Source organism: Schistocerca piceifrons, unplaced genomic scaffold, assembly GCF_021461385.2.
Source record: "Schistocerca piceifrons isolate TAMUIC-IGC-003096 unplaced genomic scaffold, iqSchPice1.1 HiC_scaffold_943, whole genome shotgun sequence".
Taxonomy (NCBI): Eukaryota; Metazoa; Arthropoda; class Insecta; order Orthoptera; family Acrididae; genus Schistocerca; species Schistocerca piceifrons.
Window position 1 is genome coordinate 145,001 of NW_025729216.1, and position 2,500 is coordinate 147,500.

Genomic DNA, 2,500 nt, shown 5'->3' on the forward strand with positions numbered 1-2,500 from the left:
CCTCAACGCACACAGTCCTCAATCGGACCAGCCCACTGAAGATGTCCACCGCGCTTCGCACCGGGCCCGCGAGGACCTACTTTGGCCGCACGGCGCCGCGCGCTGGGTGCGCCGGCGCGCAGCTGCGACGCCTGCCGCGTCCGTCGGCCGGCGCGCCTGCCACTGGCCGCCCCCACCAGCCGGCTGTAGCGCGTGCGCCCACGCACCGCGCGGCCAGCACGCCGGGAGGCGCCCCCTCACCGGCCGGGGACGGTCCCACCCAGCCACCGCCGCGTATCGCTTCACACCCAGATGCCGTTCAGTTTCGTCGGCATGGTGGGTATCGCTGGAACAACCGGTTAGTACCTCAACCTATCGTCGCCATCACCGATTCACCCCTAGCGAGAACAACCGCACCACAACAGGTTACCATTTGTTCATTTGCGTAACTTCACCAGAAAACGCAGGCGTCCATCGCCATTTGCAACTTCAACGATTATTGCATGCCTGTGTCAGGTGTCACGCCACACTACGTCTGCCCACATACACGCAACAAAATGTGCACGCCTAGACAATACGTGGAAGGTGGCCCCCGTACGTATGCGATGTCCATTGCTCGAACGACTGTCAACCGGCCTCTGTAGCATGTCGCAGATATGGAACGCGGTGCACCATGCCATCACGGTGTGTGAGGAGAGACGACTAGGTCCGAATACATCAACAGACAGCTCATGCTGATCGCCATCCACGGCGTCCGTTCCTCCCACACGTCTCTATGGCGTACCACACTGCAATCCAGCTCTCATAGGGAGACGACACGTAGCTGCGTGCACAATATTTGCACTGTATGGTCCGCCGTTTTTGGGCGCAGTCGTTGTACGGTCACACATGTGCCACGATGTATCATTCAGTACATAAGGACGAATGTGCAGTACAGATTGTGGTTCACGCGTACGACATCAGCGGACAGTTGACACAGGCTGCACCACAACGTAGCCTGCGTACGTCGCATGCGAAGGGCATTGAACATGCAAACTTGTCACCAACCAGCTTGCGAAGGCAGGGGGCAAGGTGGGGACGTGGGGACGTGGGGAGGGGTGGGGGGGGGCGGCATGTACGTCCTGCTGCCATCCACATTACAGTGTACAGCAGGAGCATGTGGAAAGTCAGCAAGACTTGCAAGGTGTTTAACATGAAGCGATACACAGGGGAGCGGGCAGTGCGAGTAGCGAACTATATTGCGAGGGTTGCGGGTGGGCAACACTACACTAATTGAACGAGTCGTATAACAATTACAGAGCAGGTTTAGGCGACAACGTGGGTTACGTTAGCGGACAACGTGTGTTAGGTTAGGGGACAACATGGGTTAGGTTAGGGGACAACATGGGTTAGGTTAGGGGACAACATGGGTTAGGTTAGGGGACAACATGGGTTAGGTTAGGGGACAACATGGGTTAGGTTAGGGGACAACATGGGTTAGGTTAGGGGACAACATGGGTTAGGTTAGGGGACAACATGGGTTAGGTTAAGGCACAACATGGGTTAGGTTAAGGCACAACATGGGTTAGGTTAAGGCACAACATGGGTTAGGTTAGGGGACAACATGGGTTAGGTTAGGGGACAACATGGGTTAGGTTAGGGGACAACATGGGTTAGGTTAGGGGACAACATGGGTTAGGTTAGGGGACAACATGGGTTAGGTTAGGGTACAACATGGGTTAGGTTAGGGTACAACATGGGTTAGGTTAGGGTACAACATGGGTTAGGTTAAGGTACAACATGGGTTAGGTTAAGGTACAACATGGGTTAGGTTAAGGTACAACATGGGTTAGGTTAAGGTACAACATGGGTTAGGTTAAGGCACAACATGGGTTAGGTTAAGGCACAACATGGGTTAGGTTAAGGCACAACATGGGTTAGGTTAAGGCACAACATGGGTTAGGTTAAGGCACAACATGGGTTAGGTTAAGGCACAACATGGGTTAGGTTAAGGCACAACATGGGTTAGGTTAAGGCACAACATGGGTTAGGTTAAGGCACAACATGGGTTAGGTTAAGGCACAACATGGGTTAGGTTAAGGCACAACATGGGTTAGGTTAAGGCACAACATGGGTTAGGTTAAGGCACAACATAGGTTAGGTTAAGGTACAACATAGGTTAGGTTAGGTTACACGTTGTTGTAAGGAAAGGTGTAGGGGGGGGGGGCGGGGGCGGCAGGTTCGTTGATAGTGATTATAGTAAGTGAATGCTTGTGACATGATGAGATTTGTCACGTCAGGATGCACCTTTGGCTTATTAGAGGCGGCGCTCCAATTCTATGCTTGTGTCAGACCTGTGTCTTTGACTCATGTCATTGTTTGTGGGCTGTGACAGGAGGTACTATTGTGATGTTGGGTGCACCGTTGTATAGGACATGTGTGGGTATTGGTGCCTTATCTGCGCAATGGTGGATGTCGAAAGGGGGGGATATTCTATTTTCCGCATGGACCTCCTGGTCTGGTTGTGATAGTGTGGATTGTG